General features: G+C 36.3%; 1 protein-coding gene and 1 long non-coding RNA gene across 4 annotated transcripts in view; one reads left to right on the top strand and one right to left on the bottom strand.

Annotated features, from left to right (window-relative positions):
- The window catches only part of glceb (glucuronic acid epimerase b), a 74,601-nt gene that overhangs the window by 39,617 nt on the left and 14,280 nt on the right, over positions 1-20,704 (bottom strand). The window lies entirely within an intron of this gene.
- On the top strand, positions 650-3,372 carry LOC147836027 (uncharacterized). Of its 2 annotated transcripts, XR_015495855.1 has the most exons (6): positions 650-709; positions 1,030-1,142; positions 2,090-2,209; positions 2,383-2,466; positions 2,786-2,828; positions 2,914-3,372. It is a non-coding gene; the product is annotated as an uncharacterized LOC147836027 (long non-coding RNA). The 2 variants fall into 2 exon arrangements; XR_015495854.1 differs by lacking the exons at positions 650-709; positions 1,030-1,142; positions 2,090-2,209; positions 2,383-2,466 and having other exon boundaries at positions 2,502-2,828.

Below are 20,704 nucleotides of genomic sequence, written 5' to 3'. Positions count from 1 at the left end.
ATATATATATATATATATATATATATATATATATATATATATATATATACACATACATATATATATATATATATATATATATATATATATATATATATATATATATATATATATATATATACGTTTGGTACGGCATTATATATACATACATACATACATACATACATACATGCATACATACATGCATACATACATACATGCATACATATGTATGTACATACATATATGCATACATACATACATGGGCTGGGCTATAGAATGGGTATCGATATTTATCAACCGAACCATTGTCAATATCGATTAAAAAAAGCACTATAGTATTAATAAAATATGGCTGCTGATGGCCAGCCTTGGAAGCAGTGTCAATAGGGTGTCAGTTTGTCATTTCCAATGGAAGCGCGTGACTTGCTCGATGCGCACATTGAATCAACATGCACATGTTGTGCAAGCGACGCACACACACAGCAAATCCATCAGAGTTAAATTCTCGGTGTTAAAGCATTTCAGAGTAAAGTGTTGACGTTAAAGAGTTAGATTTTGATAAATGAATATAATAAGAGTTAGAATTGATTTTATTCAGTGCGAAATTAAGGAGTTATCTTTTCAACACTTGGTGGTGTTATTTCCAACATCCGGGAATTCATGCAGCCCCAGTCACTGAAGAATTTTCCAGATGCCATTTTCCATCTGAGGTTTAGAACAGCAACTGGTGAGTCAAACTACCTAAATGTTGGTATTTTACTGACTTTCTTTAAGGAAATACAGTTGTAAACATGTTGTTAAGTTAATAACTTTAGAATGGAATGACAATTTTAAACTTCTGCGGTTCATTCATGGTCGTTTGTGTATCTAGCTTAACTGCATTACTATTCACTTCTTTTCAAGAATGTTTTTATATATGCTCACGCATACATAGTGCATAAAAACATCAAATGTACATGTTCAACACATTTCTGTCACGCTTAATGCCATTTTGTGCGTTGTTACCCATCTTTAAAATAAAATTGACACTTCTCCTTTAATTCGAAGCAAACTAGCGAGGGAATCCCCGGAGCCGCCTAACGTTAGCCTACTCTGCCCGGATGCTAACGGCAACACAGGACGGTTTCCATGAGCTCTGGAGAGTTTCTAAAACATATCTGGTGAGTAAATGAACATATGCTTACTTGTAAAAGGCTTCCTGACTAAAACATATGATTGTTTGTTATTCGTGTACGTTAATTTGGTTATTTTAAACACCGCGGCCCTTTTAAACTGGTTCATTCGTGGCCGTCCATATAACGTTACCGTTAGTCCATAGACTCGCGTGATAACGTACGCTTGAATTATATTAAGTGTTGACAACCGGAATGTTAACATTAATATCTTTAAATGACTGCGTTTGCACTTTCCTAGACATTTAACGTTACAGAAGTCTCCCGGAAGTTGCGGGACTAACGTCAACGTTATCCCGCAAATGCACAGAGACTCCCAGATGCCCAAGTAGATGCCCGCAAATGATTGATAATCTCCCGGAAATCGCGCGTCTCCCGCCCGGTCATTTAACACTTTGCACACCCCTCTCCACCGCATCCCTCCCAGCTCTTCAGGTACGTCGCGCGCAAGTCACCCCCCCCCCCGCTCTTCAGGTACGTCGCGCGCAACTCATCCCATTGCTCTTCAGGTACTCATCTCTCCCGCTACCTCCCGCAAATCAACTCTGTATCCCCCGAAAATGACTTTTCCCAACTCGGGATGTCTGACGTTAGTAAGTTAGGCTATTTCTGTAGTCAGGAACATCTTAGTCAAGCTTTTTCCCCCGCATGATATTGTGCTTAAAACTATAGGCTAAACTTAGCATGTACTGTACACAACATTTCCGTTTTTTTAAAGACAATTTAGTGCGTTGTAAACAGCCACCTGTCTGTAAAATTAATCAACTGATTCATATTTGAGCAGCCTAATGATGATACAGGTTTGATTTGTAGATTTATTATCAATAATCAACATCTGAATCAAACGATATTTACTTTGTGATGTTCATCTCTCTTTTTTTATCTGAAGGTTATGCATATGTGTTAGATACTAATGTTTTGTTGTTTTTTAACAGCCTCTATACAATAACACAAGACCCTGTGACGGTGGCTAATTAGAGACGGATGGTGTATTTCCAGAGTTGGTGAAATGACCAAACACACCTTCTTGGTCATATGTGGTGATAATAATGAAGGTATGTTTGATAAAGTTCTGTATTTGTTTCACAAGCTGAGAGGGTATTAGAGCATTAAAGAATAACAAATGACATGAAGGTGATAAGTTTTGTATTGTGGGTGAACTGTTACTTAAGTAATGTTTTGCTCTTTGCTTTACATTTTTTCTCTTCTGCTTATCCTAATATTTTAGATTATATTTGGACCTGAAAATCTGCTAGACTCCAGGAAAGGTGGCGTCAATACTGGACCTGAAAGGGCCTAACAAGTTGAATCTGTTAAAGAAACACGCACGCACGCACACACATGCACACACACACAAACACACACACGCACACGCTTACAGAAAACTGTAAATTTATGAATTTTTTTTACACTGTGGCCAATATTTTGGGGAAGTCAGCATCACTAAATGATATAAAAGATTTTAAGCTCCTCTAAATTTTGCCCCAAGTGTTGTGTTAAATTCAGGATTCTGGACAGACAGCTGCCTGTTTTTCCAGTTCTAGCCATAGTGGTTAACCTAATTGTTTTTGGAGATCCAACAGTGATATATGTGTTTTTTCTACTTTTCCATAACCTGTCACCTCAACCAGCTGGGAGAGTCAAGTTGTGGATCATCATGAAGATTTTCAAAAGGTGAGTTTAGATTTCTTAAATGTTTTATTTACTTTTAATGTTCTTTTAAATTTGATTGCAATTTGTTTTCAAACATTTTTCTTAGTCATGCTGGAGTCTTGAAGAGTTCTTAGATGAGCATCACCCTATATCCGTGCATCAGGAACCACCAGACGAGCGATCAGCAGCTGCTACATCATCATGGATAAAAAGGTCATCCTGTGGCTGGGAAGCACTTCATTCACAGGACATGCTTGATGAGATTTCCTAGCTCCAGTTTGTTTTCACACAAGTTTACAGCATTTATACCTTCCTTTAAACTGCTGTGTTTGATATGGAGGACCAAGGAAACACCAGAAGTGAAAGATTTGCAAGCCAAGTTGTTTAAAATGTAATTTCAGAAAAAAACTATGCGTTCAGAAGAAAACTATGAGTGACGATATGAACTTTCAAATTGCTCTGATGAAACATCAAGTTTGGACCAAAGGACTGAAACAGCCTTTTTGAGCACTGGTCATACATATTTTGTTGATACTGTCTGTACTAATAAAACATTTAAAGCATATTTGACATTGTTGCATTTTAAAAACTGAATGAATTGTTGAAGTGGTGAATGTTTTCAAATAAAATGTCTTTTCTTTTGTAATTTACAGTCTATTTGACCTTTTTACCATATTTACACTCAAGAGAGTTGAATAAAATAACAATATATTACACCAGGCGGTGTTAAATATAGTTAAATTTTTTAACTCTGCCCAGAGTTAAAATTAACCCTTACTTCGGTGTCAATGTGCCAACCCTTTTGAAAGTGTTGATTTAACTCTGTTTTGAGTGGACCCCATGAGACACTTTCAAAGTGTTGAAATTAACACCCATAGAGTTGTTTTGGGTCCCCATATTTTGCTGTGCATACTCAAGTGATGTGCGTGTATTTTCCAGCCGCACCTAGTAGAAAACATCTGAACTTTTCCGAATGCCGCAAACGCACCGCGATTCAGGTAAGTAGAACAAACCAATCTGCTTCACACTTTGTATGGAATATACAGATTTCAATTTCATTTGAATAATGTTGGTTAGTTCCTTTACTGGAAAGCTCAGATTTGATTATCATAATTTGTTTTGTTTACAGAGTTTGAGGTTTACGGAATCATTATTATTCACAACTTACAGATCTACCTTTACCATTGAACACTTTGTAACATTTTATTTATCAAGAGTCTCTTTAACACTTTAACACTTTGTTTATTTTTTATCAAGAGATCAGATATTTTGTTTTAATATTTTTTTTTTACTATTAAAACAATTTGTCTAAGTAATGTTGGAAAATTAAAATATGGTGGTTAAATTTTTAAAAATCCAAATTTTCCTAAATGTATTGTTGGAAAATATTCAATAATTATCGAACGATATAAAATATGACATTGAGATCATTTTTTTTCAATATCACTCAGCCCTAAAAACAAGATGTGAAAAAGGCACTAAAATAGCATGTTTTTCCACATATATGCATTGATCAATACAGAGCTCATTAGATAAGTTCAAATTTATTATTTGATACACGTGAATAAACATCACTGGTCAAGTAAAGCTGAGCTTTCATGCACAATAAAATCAATATGTGCAGTGCACACAGTTTTGCACAAACTTCTACTATCACAGTCCATTCAAACCCACTCAATCACAGACTGAATGGAGTTTCATACACACACACACACACACACAAACAAATGTGTCATTCATGTTTGCCAAGATATGGAGGTGAAAAACATTCAAAGTGAAAGATGTATTAAAGTAAAGGTTGTCAGAGCTCTGTAAATGTGGTGCATATAATGTTCTTCCTACATCGAAAAAGCACATATTTAGCTAAAAGCCCAAGTGGTTTAGTTACTGTTCAGAGCACATGCCATAGGGAGTGAGAGGGATATATATATAGAGAGAGAGAGAGAGAGAGATGCACTGCCATATTTTTTTTACATGGCAGCTTTCTCAGGTCACTTCTCTCACTGAAATGTGGATTTGAACTAAAGTCCTTCTCAACCCAGCCACCATCATGAACACACATTCACACTCTTATGAATGGAGGCAATTAAAAAGCTAATCGAATTAGTGTGAAACAAATCTCAGAAGAAAAGAGAAAAGTTCACAAAGACTAAGGAGAGAGGAGGAGATTTTGAAGAAGAGCTGAAATGCTGGGGGAGGGAGGAAAAAAAGAAAGAGTTTGAGCTTGAGGAGTTCATTTTGAATGATGCATAAAACAACAACTTCCTCAAAGGAAAACTGAAACGATGCACCAATATGGCAATTTTGGACACATAACTATATAAACGGATTATATACATTTTTAAATAATTTTTCCGAGCCTGATTACAAAAAGAAAAGGTTAAGTAATTCAGTGGGAAATGCATTTTATTTTAAAAAAAATTATAAAAAAAATATCTAGATGTTTTGATTATAGCTCCCAAAATCTTTTCACCTTGCAAAAAAAATGCACATCTGTTCTGTGTGACGCATCACATAATGTGAAAGGCACCAATCTAAACCCTCAAGCCAAGCAGTTCACAGCTGAAGGGGATCAACCAGAACTTTACAGCTGTAATACAGTGTGCTAATAATATTCTTGTCGGGAAGGAATGATAAGATTTTTATCAGCCAATATAGATATGACAGCCGATATGTTGTTCATCATTAATAAACCCATTTCTCACTTTTAATATCTGTGAAATCTCCCAAACAGGCATTTCAAAGCCAAACATACATTTAATCTAAGTAAACAAATAAACAAATAAATAAAGAAATATATATATATAGTTGAAGTCAAAGCCTTTGATTTTTTTCTTGTTTTTTAAATATTTTCCAAACGATGTTTAACAGAGCAAGGAAATTTTCACAGTATGTCTAATAATATTTTTTCTTCTGGAGAAAGTCTTTTTTTGTTTTATTTCGGTAAGAATAAAAGCAGTTTAGATTTTTTTTATGAACCATTTTAGGGACAAAATTATTAGCCCCTTTAAGCTATATTTTTTCTCAATAATCTACAGAACAAACCATCGTTATACAATAACTTGCCTAATTACCCTAACCTGCCTAGTTCATCTCATTAACCTAGTTAAGCCTTTAAATGTCACTTTAAGCTGTATAGAAGTGTCTTGAAAAATATCAAGTAAAATAATATTTACTGTCATCATGGCAAAGATAAAATAAATCAGTTATTAGAAATAGGTTTTTAAAACTATTATGCTTAGAAATGTGCTGAAACAATCTTCCCTCCATTAAACAGAAATTGGGGGATAAAATAACAGGGGCGCTAATAATTCAGGGGTGCTAATAATTCTGACTTTAACTGTGTGTGTGTGTGTGTGTGTATATATATATATATATATATATATATATATATATATATATATATATATATATATATATATATATATATATATATATATATATATATATATATATATATATATATAAATAAATGCAACCATGATGTTCTTGAGAACAAGGACAGATCAAGGAGTCCTTGTCGAGAACGTTCACAATGTGCAGAAGTGTGGAATCCATTAAGAGCGAGAGTAACGAGAGTCAGCACATGGCCTCCTTCACGGGAAATCATCTCACACTTCATCTCCCCAGCTCTGCGTTTAGAAGTAATGGAGGTTTCAGCTTCACATGATAGAAAGAATGAAAGTGGGAGAATGGCAGAACGAAGCCGACAGCGATGCGCCATATAAAATATGGCCAGTTATCAGATGTGCACTTGAAAGCACCTCATTCTTAACTTACTGTGGGCTGGCAGATTCAATACCTGCGAGGATGGATCGGACAAGAACATCTTAATATCTGATTCTGAGAAGTCTGGAAGAAGTGCTGTTCAAATAGAAGAAAAAAAAAGGAACAAACGCTGTCAAAAAGCGACCCCTCCTTGAAGACGCTTTATTTCGTCTGGCCTCATGTATACCCAGGCCCGGACAACATTAAAAACACTGAGAGAGCCAAAACAACAGCAACAAAAGCAACATCAAGTGTCTCAAAAAGGAGAAAGACCTCTTTGTTTGACCCTCTGGACACATATCCAGGGCCCCAACACTTTTTTTGTGGCCCTATAAATGGCCCGTGTGATCCGGCAGCCCCTCCTCCAGTCAGGCCCTCTCGCAGTGGAAATGCGACCCTCACCGTCACAGTGGATTAGGGGAACAAAAAGAAGCTGGGAGTTTGAGTGTCGCAGTAGGGGTGATGTGTGGGGCCTGTCACCGTCTCTCAGGGATATGCTGCTCATCTGTAAAATTCCTATGGCTCTTGAAGAGGCTTTGCATACATTCTCTCTATATCACTGAACTGCCTCCTGGGATTCTCAGTCTCATCTCATAGACTTACTCAGGGTCCAAAATTAACTTTGTGCCACACTCGGTAACACCGGGAATCTGGCTTTGAATGTTTCTTACCAACCACAAAGCTTTTTTTTTGCAAAGACAAATTAAAAAGTGCAGACAATTGACTGATAATGTAACGAAAATAACAGCCTAGTGAAATAATGCTCTTTTGAACTTAGTAGTTATGAAAGTAATTTCACTTGAACACTAAATAAGCCAATCAAAATCCTATTTAAGCATAATCCAACCCTGAAGTAATAATGCTGAAACTTCAGCTTTGGAATACATTTATAAACATATTCAAATAAAAAGTTATTTAAATTGTATAAACATGTTACTGTGTTTTATTAAATAAATGAGGCTGGTGATAAACATAAGAGAATCCATCTAAAAACCTTTAAGACATGCTGATTCCACCTGCTAAATGGTCATGTATTCACAACATACAGCAAGACCACTCTGTCATTAACATCATCATTTACACATGTACAGTGCATTTCAACTTTCCTTGTCAATGTTTTCACTGGCCTCACCATTTATTTAGTATTTAATATAAAAATAATAAAAAAATAAAGAAAACAGTCATTAATAGAATTTCTGGAGTTTTCTTACAGCAGTGAAATGGACCATTTTAATCTTCATTAATTCATTTGCATGACTGATGCATTGAGGAATAGTTTGTTTTCAGTAACGTGGTTCTGGTGGTGTGTGAAATTCAGTAGGAGGGCAGGAAGTACTGAATAGGAGACAAAGTAAAGTCCGTATTTTTGCGATTTATAGCATATTTCAAAGGAGATATAAATAGAAAATAACCACATATGTAGGCCATGACCCTTATATTAAGAAGAGGACTAAGTTTTCTACTAAAATAAAATAAATTTGCCTGTCAGAGGCAGTAGATACTGTAAGCGATTACGTTATTTGCTATAGTCCTATAATGTTTTAGGTTATAGCCCTATGAAATAATATAGCAATTACAATGTTTGGAAACATACTATGGATAATTACTTGAATTAAACTGTCGAACCAATTATATTGCTGCTGTGGTACAACAAAACTGTAGTAATAAATCTGTTTTCTTTGCTTTAATTATACACCATCACAATGCACGACAGTTACATTTTATCAATTGACTATGCTACAGTATTCAGTAACATTCATTAACAAAGTGTCCTACAAATTAAACACTTTACTAAGTGGTTCAAAAACATGTTTATTATAAATTACTACAGAATTTTTCCCATGCGGATATCTTCCAGACATCACGAAATAACAAAGCATAGAAAAGCGTGGGCACACAGTCTACATTATCATGGTTTCCGCTACATTCATTCTTCCATGGCGGGGCGCCACGCCAAAATTCATACCGCCACGGCTACATTACAGCTTCTCATTCAAAACATTACATTTTTTTTAATAGCGGGTGATAATCGCACCAAAGCGTGTTAAAAGGTAAGTGAATTATAACAGCGCAAACTTTTCTGTAACCATAGTGCTTCATTTGTTTAACCCTTTAAGGTGAAGTGCTTATATTTGAGGGGGCGTGCAAGAAGTTTTTTGCACGAGCAGAGGAAATAGGTGTGCAGGCAAAGAGATTCGTATGCTTGTAGGCTATTAGATAAATGCAAGCTCGACTTCTAATACTGCGCTCACGACATTTGTCATTAACGTTATGGTTGTTTATTTGTTGGATTATTGCACAACATGACGAAGATTTCATTGCAGCAATTACATTGCAGGGTGCGTTATTTATATTCTCCTGGATTTTGTACAAGTGTGGTGGTGTTTGTATATGATTTTTATACAACACATTAAAACATAATACACATAGCTAGTCCAGTATATAATCTTTATTGGTGCTGTCAAACGAATTATCGCATTTGAAAAAAGTTTGTACACATGGTTGTATTGAATAAATGTTTACTACATGTAACCTTTCCTTCCATTTTTCAGCCAGTTTCTTGAACTTACTCCCTTTTATGGGCAAAAACATTTAGAGGTTCATAAAAGCTGTTTGGCATTTGATTTAAAATACATAAAACGGAAACATTTTGATGTTCTGTTAACGATTTCAATGTAAAAGATTCATTTCCAGCCCTCCATCTGTGTCTCACGTGTCATCAATGACGTCATGAGAAAACAAGCTATTTTATAAATGGTTATATTTGATTATGTTATGGAATCACTGCATCACCCTATTAGTTCAAAAGGTAGATTCAAGCAAAAATGAAACGCTTGTGTTGATCAGACACACAACAGTTCTACTGTGGCTTTAATATTTTTGTTGGCAAAATAAACAAAACCAGAAAATATTGTGTCAAAAATACTGTACATTATTAATATGCTGTGCTGTTCTGCACTAGCTCATGTTATATTGCTTATATCAAATTATATAAACTCATACACTCCATTTACCGTGCTCAATATCTTGCATTTTTGGGGCACATAATCTGCTTGTTAAGTGTGACAGTGGCTTCTGGGTCAAATCCATCAATCAAACTTTATGGAGAGACTAAACAAATGGTAATAATGATCGTTTACAAAGCGATGTAATCCTTTCAAAAATTCCGATCGCAATCCACCGACTAATGTGTACACCATGGTTTTAAATAACATTCACTTTAATGTGTGATATGACTAAAAATTGGTCATGAACATATTTTCTCAATTCAAATGAGTAGCAAAACTGTATTCCAGTTCGCTTTGTTGGTCTTGAATCACCTAATAATGCAATTCCTAATGGAATAACAAGGAAACTCCATTTTTAGATTAGAAGTCCAGTCACACAAACATTTGGCACATGATCAGTGTTAATTTTGGACCCTGGCTAACTCCCTCTCCTGCCATCTCTCCATTTAGATGGATATGGGAGACCCTCGCTCTGTTTTGAAGGCCTGCGACACTTTAGCAGCTGCTACATAAGTGCTTCCCTGCAGAGCGTGTCTACCTAAAGATATCTCAAGATTTCCAGAAGCTTTCTCACACATCCTCCCCCTCACGCTCATTCAGCATGCAGGCTTTATGGTAGATGTTATAACTTAGTTTCTCATAAAAGTGATCTCTCTTTCCTCTCATCATCTAATCTCGGAGCACCGTGAGAGTTAGGCTTGGTAAATTAGGCAGCTTCAGGGGAGAAAAAGTGCTGCATAGAAGGCAATCGAAATGCATTTTCCCTTTCATTTCTTGACATCTCACACTAATGTCACCACCGAGTTCAGCTTTAGTACAAATCAATTCAAAGGAAAGGCAATCCAATGCACATATTACAAGAGACCTTTTCCGCACAGCACTGAGCACTAAAGAACCAAGGAATTCTGAAAGCTCCTGCCAGGCACACAAGTCCATCCAAATAACACCCTTGGAGGAAGCTCTCTTGGAGTGTTTGAGAGCAGAAGTGGCTCAAAAGAAGGATATTCACACCTAGAGCGCTGTGTACCTTTGACAACCAGTTAAAAAAAATAAAATAAAATAAATAAATAAATGGTAAGCCAGACAGTCAGAGACTGTAACAAGCTTAAGGTTATTGAGTATTGTTCATTGGCCTTTAGACTATTTGAATAACTTTCTAACAGCATACACGTTTCTCATATTCACTAGTTTAAGTCAGAATTTAAAATAACTGATCTAAATGCATATTACTGATCTTATAGTGAATATGTATGATCAGATATAACATTTGGTTTTAAACCTACAAGGTCAAAACACTTTTGCTGAAATTATATATAGGCTAAATTATTATTATTATTATTATTATGTATATAAATTTTACATTAAAACAATAAATTTTATTTTTCAGTTTGATATAAGCTAAATCAATATACATTTAAAACCAATAAATACATTTATTAAAACATAAAATCTTGTCTAGAAGTCTCTAAAATTTCACATTCTAAGAAAAAAATGTTTTATGTAAATTTGTCCATTGATGAAAAACTGCAGTGCCATGTATGGATGGTCACGAAAGAGATGATAAAACAATTAGATGGTCTATTTGTTCATCAGTGTATCAAAGAATGGAAACAGCATGTTTTTCTTACACCCAAAAGTAGGCTTTCAAAGCATGGTATATTCAAAGCAAGGCTAATGTGACCTTTATACAAGTTGAAATATGATTTGATAAAAATCCTCCCCTGGGGCTTTAAATGTGCCTTAAATTGAAGAACAATCTTATACCCAAAAGACCTGAGAGAAAACCCACTACATAATAATAATAATAATAATAATAATAATAATAATAATAATAATAATAATAATAATAATAACCCTTTAACTGCCAAACCAAGATAAACATTTATGGGTTGCATTTCTTAACTCTTCATTCTTGTCTCTAGTTAACAAAATCAATGCATTTTTAAAATATTAACCTCTATTAAATGGTTGATGTGTCGTTTTATGGTTAAAATACCATAATTAATGCATATCTTATGAAAAATCTGAAAAATATGAGGTGTAAGATCAATTTATTTAAAAACCAAATCATTATAAAACATGTTTGAAAACCAAATCATCTTTATTTTTTGATGTCATAACATATTTCATATTCCCATTTAATGTTTTCTTTCTTCTTCTTTTTTTTTTTTACAATTAAACCAAAATCAAGTGTAGAAGTGCAACGGGATTATGTTTGCTTGATTTTTTTTGTAAACCAACAATGCTGTGTAAACCATCATTTAAAACAGTCAAAATATGGTCAACCGTTTAGTAGAGCAGGCAGTTAAATGGATGATGATGATAATAATAATAACAACAACAATTACAATAATAATAATATTCAATTCAGTTCAATTGAATAATAATAACAACAACAACAACAACAACAACAATAATAATAATAATAATAATAATAATAAAAATAAATGAAAAAAATAAAATAAAACAATCTGCAGCAATTTCAAGCTTTATATGAACTGGACTGTAAGGACCAACCAGGACAAGTTAGTTCCATTAGAGTCAGCGAAGAACACAAACCCGCAATTAAAAATATACTAGATAAACCTAGAAGTGCTGCATGTCTTCAATTGTACTGCCGTAGTGAGCCTGAGATTTCAAAGTTCTGCCTCAGGAGAACCCAAGACGTGGGATCCCATGAAGAAAGCCAACAGATGTTCGGTCAGACGGCCGTGGGCTTGCGCCTGACTGTCGGGGTATGTGTGCGATTATTCACCGATGACGAGTTCAGATGGGCTAATGCTTCAGCGACAGCAACCAAGCGGGCCCACTCGCAACCCACCAGCCCGAGCAGAGTGTTACTCATGGCAGCCTTCTGCCGATTACATAGATACAACCCCGAAAAACACACAAAGGCACAGGTGCATCTCATGACCTGCGACCCTCGTGTCAGTCCTCGGAGCGAGAGCAAGTCTTCCTGGCTGTCGTAGAAGAGATAAGCCCCGCATTCTCTGCACCTTGTTTGCTTATGAAAGGAACTTGCATGGAATATTTATCAGCCGATGCTTGAAATCAAAAGGCTTTGAGAGAAGAGTGCTTGAAAAAAGCCAGGGCCATATCACAGGATCTCTGCGAGGGTGATATGAGGGCAAAGACAAAATGCAGTGCAGCAGGAAGAAGCTTCTAAGGAGCAGACAGGAAGAGGGGGAGGATTACGCATCCATATCTGAACTTTGCATGAGCACAAGGCATTATTTACTAATCAAAGGCTTTGCGTGCAAATCAGGATTTATAATTCATACTCCATAAGAAGAGACCGTCACAGTAGGGGGAGAAAAGAAATCAAAGACATTCAAAGAGAGAGAGAGACAGAGCAGAGGATGGAAGAAGCCGTTTCATGGATATAGATGATGATGATCTTCAGCGAGCATCTGGAATCAAGTCTTCCCATCAGTCTCTCCTGAGGTCTCTTCAGTGCAGCAAATGGATGCTACCAAGCCTGGGGCTGACAGCGCACAAATCAAATGCTTGAAACAAAACCCCACAAGCACAGAAGAACTGTCTAAAATTCCTAGTCTTGTCATAGTGAAAAAGCAGCTCTGCACAGAGGCTGCAAACGACAGCTGGAAGTGTGTTAGAGTCTGGACTGCTGGTCTGTTTCTATGCAAAAGAGAGCACACAGAGAGCTGGTGGGAAGGAGGTGAAAGACAATCCGCTGTTTCAAATCTACCAGCATCAAAAGTACCTTGCTACCAAAGAAAATGTAAAGGTTAAATAGGTTATTTCAAATGCTAATAAGCTAAAGGAATTATATCTATATATAAATATCACTTTACAACAATGAAAGAACAGATGAGTGCCACAAGCCTGTAATAAAATGTATTGTGAAAGGTTAACTCCTTTCCACATTGAGCCTGCATAGTTTAGGTTGGCATTTAGGTACAAGCAGTTGAATTACTATTTATATAATTAGGCATTAAGTAACGTTTAAAGTTTGTGTGCAAGGTTAGCCTGCAATAATAGGTCTGCATAACTAATTGAAGGGGGCTTTCATGCACATTTTGACAGTAAAGTCATTGGAGCTGTAAATCTTCAACATGTACTTTCAGGTGGAGCAGCATTTGCTGCACAAAGTCAGTTCACTGACAAAGCTACACAAAAAATACAATAATATAATGGATGACTTAATTGGTGTGATCCTGAAATCGAAGATAACAAAGACAGCTGTTTGTGGCAAATATGAAGTTTCCATGAAATAAGCACCCTCTAGCCTTTGCAGGAGATTCACTACTGATCACATATCAGTAGGGCTGTGCAATATGAGCAAAGCAACCCATCACAATTTTCTTGAACAATATTGTGATTTCGATTTTAATCATGATTGTCAAACAGACGTTTTACAGTGTGAATTTGAAACATTTTTCCGGAGGAAAATAATTAGATCTTTATCAAAGACATGTAACATGTCTCTAAAACAGACATAAGGCAAAAAATTAAATAAACATCACCTAGTAAAGGCGTAACAAATATTGTCTAGAACAGACCTATGGCAAATAAAGAAAAAGACTTCTGTGTGTGTGTGTGTGTGTGTGTGTGTGTGTGTGTGTGTGTGTGTGTGTGTTGTAAAACTGAAGTAATGCTCCGTTGTTTTGCTTGACCACTTATAAGTTTTCTACATGTTCACAGATTTTTGCCATGTATAGATCATAAAGCTCTTTGTGACACTGCCATGAAATAGGCCGTTTACATATTCAATTCAATTCAATTCAATTCAGCTTTATTTGTATAGCGCTTTTACAATGTAGATTGTGTCAAAGCAGCTTCACATAAATGGTCATAGTAACTGGAACAGTGTGGTTCAGGTTTTAGTGTTTAAGTTCAGTTCAGTTCAGTTTAGCTCAGTTTAGTGTGATTTAATCATTACTGAGAGTTTAAACACTGAAGAGCAAATTCATCGATGCGTAGCTCTACCAATCCTGAACCAAACATATCGCGTCTTTTGCATGCACAAGTCATGCAAAGTCATGCAAGTCAAGTTATTACCAATGGAGGCGAATGGCTTGTACACGTATATTGAGAGCGACACACTTGTGAATTCCAGGCGCACCCAGTTGAAAATATCTCTTTTCAGACAAAACTGAAATTTAGTTTTAAGAAATGCCACACAAGTCACGCAACAAGAACTGACCGATCAGCTTCATCATACTTGGTTTGCAATATACACATTTCAGCAGACTAATAACCTCTGACAAACACAGAACACCCAAACACCCAGTGCTTTTAAATTTTCTCCATATTAAAAAAAAAACTGCAGCAACCTTTTGTTAGTTTGTCATCCTCTGACAAAATGGTTGATGGTCGCCAAGCAACAACGAGCAACAAAGGAGCGCGAGTGCAAAGGGCATCGGAAATGCTTAAGGAAGTGACGAGCTTGTGCTTTCCACATGTTAATAGATGTAATATATGACTGACTCACAAATTACCTGGTTCAGTGATACATCAATCTTCCTGATGCAAAGTTGTCCCACACCACAGATATTGACTTCTTTTGGCAAAAAGTCCTCCTATGCTGAACTGATCATCCTGGTTTATGCGGGCTAATCAGTCTCCTGTTCTTGCGCTGTTCAGGGTTGCTGCGTTATGATTGGTTCAAATAGCGTACTGCTGGAAAAATGTGCTGCAAGACGATTTAGAAATCACACATGTCCAAATCACAATCAATAAGATTATAATTAAATCGCACAACAATCCTACAGAGAGCAGTGCATGAGAATCACAGCTTTTGCTGAAATGAGATCTCAATTTAATTTCAAGTAATTGTATTTTGACATTTCAAAAGCATTTAGGCACTCTATGTTAAAGACTATTAAATAAGAAGACTTACTATGGTTTTGAAAGAAGAACAGTGCAACAATCACAAACAACACAGTGTAGTGAACAAAAGATTCTGCTAAATTGCTGCAAACTATTTGTGTTGAATTTAAACAAGAAAATTTTACTTAGTACTGTTCAACTTAATTTGTTTGTTTAAATTCAGCCCAAATAAATTCTTAAAGCCACTTATCTTAATTTTTAGTAAATCCAAGAAATCCTCTTTGAATATTTTTTAGTGTATTGAGTGTTACATTTAGAGCACAACACTGTATTTCCTGAGTCAGAGGTTTAGTGATTCATTCACAAAGTCAGTCACTTGCTTTATTTATAAATGAATTAGCAGTTTTAAACTAATTGTTTGAACAAATGAATTATGATAGGTGAACCACAGAAGATAGCTAAAAAAAGGAAAAATAAAATATAATATAATAAAATATAAAAACAAGTATATTAAAAGCAAAAATAAGTGTTTTGTTTATATTAAAGGTCTTAACTGACATGTCCTCTAAATCCTAAATTTTTAGAATGCTTTAAAAAATGTAAAAGGCAAATAAAAGAAGCTGTAAAAATGAACAGAATGGCTGTTTTTAATACAACTGCACATTATTTTAAAAGGCAAGAATTCACACATTCAGGAACAAAAATGCCAAGTATAGTATTATATAATAGGTTCATTGAGGTTTTATTAAAATGTTCTCCTTCCATCTACGGACATATAAATCATCCTAAATCAATCCCAGAGGCGAGATGAATGTGTCACTAAAATCATCCCTTATTCCCATCATAAAGCCAATAGAAGCCAGAGGAAAATGAAATGGCAGCTCAGGGTTTCTTAACAGATGCAAAATCAGAAAAGAGTTCACAAATCGACGCTCAGTGAACCACCATGGCTTGATTAAACAAGCTTATTTAACGTGACAAAAAGAAAAACTAGCGAACAAAGAAAGTTCTATCTGATGGATAAGATAAAGCGCGCGACAGAGGGTGACTTTTAGGAGTTAACTTTAATCCCACTGCAGGGACTTGCAACACTTTAGACGTTTCAGGGCTTTTTCTGTGTTTTCAGAGCTTGCACAAACAACCATTATGACGAGTCAGAACCACTCAAAGACATTAATTAGAGACGACAAACCAGCAAACAAAACAGTGCTGACACATCAGAGAGTGAGTCTATATAAAGCCTTTGGTATGCGTTCAGACAGCAGCATATGGCAAGTTCTCACAGGCCAAACATGAGTGACTGTGACAGAAAGCACATGCACAACCATCAACGCGACAAGGAAAAATCTGCACCATGCTTTCATCTCATCAAACTGCCTCAAAAACATGTCCCACATTAGCTTATACGTTATATAAATATTTACATTTTCTTTCAGCAGACTGGACTAGAATTTCAGATTTTTACTTGCCATGCCAAGATGTTCAGCTGCCTCACAAATAAAATAAGCATAATTCAACTAAACAAAAAGCAAAACAAGCTATTCAAATATGTTATAGGTTAAACATTGGTCATTAAATTATAATTTTCAGGTCATTTCACACTTATAAATACAGATGCAGCAGACAATCAGCCATGTAACTGGGGACTGCTTGGATTTATTTGTGAAAATCTCTGTGTCAAACTAGCTCAGTTGAATCGCAATCATTTTCTAAAAAGTCATTTGAGTGGAGAATTATGATGCCTGAACAAAGTACATCAACAGAAGCCGGAGACCCTGAAGATTGAGCACGGTCACACAAGTAGACTAAATACTGTATAGTCATAGCAAGCTCGCTGTTTGTGATACAGTGAAGTGATCAAACAAAATAACCTATAAAAAAAAGAACATAATGTGTTCCTCTTACTGACTGAAACATCCTTGAATGATGTGCACAGAAGGACGCATTTCTCTCTGACAGCAAATGATCCTCAATACAGCTGCCTTTAGTCAGGCATTATGTTTAAATTACATAATATTAAATGATCTGTTTTAAGTATACATAAAATTATAATATATTCGTTGAAAAAATATTTACATACGCTAAAAAAAAATCGCCATTGTCATTAAATGGTAAATGAAACTGTTAACTGTGAAACCTTAAATGTTCCTGTTAACCCTTTAAGGTGCACTCCTTAAAAATATTTTTTTTTTGCACGCTTGCATTGAATAATATACTGACGCAACTCTGATAAATAGTAATAGGTAATTAAAATAATAATGATAGCCTATGGATAAAAGGTCGACCAGGAGGTTAGGATTCCTGTTTTAAACATATGTAATTTAATAAAGGGAGCATTCAGCTAAAAATTTTAATAAGCTATTTAGGGTTTACTCACACTAGGTACAGTTGCCTTAGCAGACTGTCCACCCTCCACTCTCCCCCGATGGCCTGCACTCACACTGAATTTTGCCTTACGAGTCAGAGCACGCTTACTATACGTCATTGATGATGCCACTGTTTAGTTTAACAGGGAGAGAATTGCTCTCGCTCAGCACAGTGGATATTGCTTTAGTTGTATTGTTTTGTATTATTTTTAGTTGCTTGGGATGCAGTGGACACACAAACAAATTATTTTGATAAGCAGATCCACCACTTTTGATGCTCATAAATGTTCCTAAAGTCATTGTGCTGCATGTATTAGGAGTTTTTATCTTTAATAAACCATAACATTTTGTGTGGATTGAAAAGTAGACATGATTAATAAATCCATATGAAACAGTCCTTTAAAAGTGATGCTGCGTCTTTAGATTCACGCTCAGGCACTGCACTACAAGTATACAGCGCCAAAGCCCAACCGAACCGCGCTCTGCCACACCTCTTTCGACCGGGCCAGGGCCGGCCAACTGAACCACGTCTGCGGCTGATTCGAAGTATTCCCTACTCAACCTCAAGGGGTTATAAGCCTTTATGAGTTTAGTTCCTCTGTTGAACACAAAAGAAGATACTTTGAAGAAAGCTAAAAACTTGACCACTTGACCACCATAGTAGGAAAAACTAATATATGGAAATCAATGATTACAGGTTTCCAGCTTTCTTCAATAGATCTTATTTTGAAGAAGAAATAAACTAATATAGGTTTGGAATAGGTGAAGGGAGAGAAAGGGTGCTTCCACACTTAAATCGCCTGGAGCGTACCAAAGTTCCGTTGTACCCCTTTGCCACCTTTTTGGCAGGTTTGTGTTCGCACCATCTTTTTTCCGTCTGACTCCCGATACGCTTGCATCATCAAGATGCTGTTTTGTGCACAGGTGTTGCTAGGTGACGAACACGAAAGAAAAATGGAGACATCTGCATATCACAGTCAATCTGATTTTACTGAACGTTTTGGTTTAAAAAAATACAGAGACATTTGTGTCTATGTGCCACAAAAGAAAACAAAAATTAAAAACAAAAGTGGGTTTTGGTGGAGACCACTTCTTTCAGACAGACTCAGGTATGGTTCTCGGGTGCACACCAGGGTTCAGGAGACACGTTCATACTAGCTTATACCATACTTTGACATAAAATAAACCTGGGTGCAGATCAAAAGTGCTAGTGTAAAAGCACATTAAATGATCACAGAACTTCCATTTTTGGGTAAACTATTCCTTTAATTTTTACTTTCCTTAGCTTTTAAGGCCTATAGTTTGTTGATTACATATTTGTTTGCAGTTTAATAAAAAAAAGAAAAACAATCAGCTTTATTGTGATTATTGCCGTAGCATTGAAGAAACAAATTCTTTGTGTTGCATTCGTCTTATCTAAAGTATTCTTGTTGATATGAATCTTGACTCTGATGTTAACAAGATGCTGCAAAGCATTCGTGAATATTCATGAAGCAGTTTGCAATTCTTCCCATTTGTCTCTAGAGCAGCAGCGAGCAAAACAACATTAAAAGGTGATCTGAGAAATCCGTTTGACTCTTCTCCACCAAGCTCATCTTCTAAACTTTCTGATAGAAAACAAAAACATCCACCCCCCATTGCCAAACACCCTACCTGGCATCAAGGCAGTCAACAGGGAGAAAAATCCTCTTACTGAGCTTGTGAACAACTATGTTCCCCAGCGAGAGAGCCACACGCTGGGCTTCTCACCCCCACCCTCTCCCTCCGAACCGGCAGGAATATTCCACATGGGCCTGAGGGAGAGAGAAACAACTAAGGTGCAATGGGTTTCCAGCAGTGTATGTATGCCTGCAGCAGAGCTTCATAAGGAGCAAATTGCAGAATTTCAGGGCGTGAATTAAATACCATGCTAACATGGGCCATTTTGAGTTGAAAATGTGCTCTGGCTGGTCTGAACCTGAAATAAACGGGGCTGGTAAAAACTGTGCACTTAGAAACACAGCCCCAATATGATGCTCTTGATTACCCAAAATCTGACCTGAAATGACCTTCAATCGGAAAAATCTCCGCTTGATTTAAGGCCATTTGATAAAAGAGCACAAACACAGCGGAGCAGAATAAACATCTACCGAAATGAGTCATATCATCCTGAGTCCACAGAGAGCATTTCCAGATTTCAGAGCGTTCTTTGATGTGCGCGGCTGGAACTGAATCTAACTTCCTGCTTTCTGTGGAAATGACATGTTTCAGTCAGAGGGCTTTCAGGGCACTCAACACATTAACAGATATCCAAGCTGTTGCTCTTCTTCAAAGCGAGTGCAAAAACGTATTTGCAAGGTTTACGCTTTCCATACCCCGTGTATATGAGTGTTTCTGTGCAAAATATCTGAAGACAGGAAGCACAGCAGGGTTCATTTCATGGCTGTCTTGCTGAAAAAACACTTCCTGGTGAAAATCCTCAGTTTTCTCAACAACTTTTTTTTTTGCCAAAGAAAGAGACGACTGGCTTATTTCTGAAAGAGATTGTCAGATAGAGACCATTTCTGTTCATCATCGCAGCTGGTAACTTTTCAAACTAGTTTGAGAATTGTTTTGTAGAATAGGTCATATAAACTGTTTTACAAACTCAATTCAGAAGTGCTAAACTCATTTCAGTTCTTCCAGAGAAACTTCATTCATACATTCATTCATTTTCTTGTCGGCTTAGTCCCTTTAATAAACCGGGGTCGCCACAGCGGAATGAGCCGCCAACTTATCCAGCAAGTTTTTATGCAGCGGATGCCCTTTCAGCCGTAACCCATCTCTGGGAAACATCCAGACACACATTCACACACACTCATACACTACGGACAATTTAGCCTACCCAATTCACCTGTACTGCATGTCGATGGACTGTGTGGGAAACTGGAGCACCTGGAGGAAATCCACGCGAAGGCAGGGAAAACATGCAAACTCCACACAG

The sequence above is a fragment of the Danio rerio genome, chromosome 7 (assembly GCF_052040795.2).
Source record: "Danio rerio strain M-AB ecotype USA chromosome 7, GRCz13ab, whole genome shotgun sequence".
Classification (NCBI taxonomy): Eukaryota; Metazoa; Chordata; class Actinopteri; order Cypriniformes; family Danionidae; genus Danio; species Danio rerio.
The sequence above is the reverse complement of the archived record's forward strand: the minus strand, read 5'-3'. Positions and strand labels throughout refer to the sequence as shown.